Source organism: Dendropsophus ebraccatus, chromosome 6 (assembly GCF_027789765.1).
Source record: "Dendropsophus ebraccatus isolate aDenEbr1 chromosome 6, aDenEbr1.pat, whole genome shotgun sequence".
In the NCBI taxonomy this organism is placed as follows: domain Eukaryota; kingdom Metazoa; phylum Chordata; class Amphibia; order Anura; family Hylidae; genus Dendropsophus; species Dendropsophus ebraccatus.
This window is the reverse complement of record NC_091459.1, coordinates 147,021,805-147,022,425: the sequence shown is the minus strand read 5'-3', so window position 1 is coordinate 147,022,425 and position 621 is coordinate 147,021,805.

Genomic DNA, 621 nt, shown 5'->3' with positions numbered 1-621 from the left:
CTCGATAACACTAAATCCTTAGAAACCTTAAGATGCGTACATGAAGAGATCTTCTTTCAGTCACACATCCCTAGGCCTATGTAGACTCTCAGGCTGCAAAGTGTTACATCTCCAAAATTCCTCCAGTCTGTCCCATCCATATGCCTGTGAGTCCCCTATGGTAAAAATGGGGCCACTTTCTGGCATATGTACAACCCGTCACACCCCTCCAGCCAGAGCCTATGTTTCCTTAAAGGACATCGGCAGTAAGACAGAGCCTGTACCTTCTTTGTTTATGGGCCCTGTGAAATACCCTGTGCCCATTGATTTTACATGAAGACGGTGCTTTTATATAGTATGTACATCCTTAAAGGGGTAGTGCGGCAGTAAACAATTATTGACAGAATAACCCACATTACAAAGTTATACAACTTTGTAATGTATGTTATGTCTGTGAATGGCCCCCTTCCCCGTGTCCCACCACCCCCACCCGTGTACCCGGAAGTGTGGTGCGCTATACATACCTGTCACGTGCCGACTCGTCTCCGATCTTCAGTCTGCGATGTCGTGATCAGACGGCCGGGCCGAATCCCTCCGGGCGTCCTGAGTACCGGCCGCTCTCTTCAGCGTCATCAGATGCTC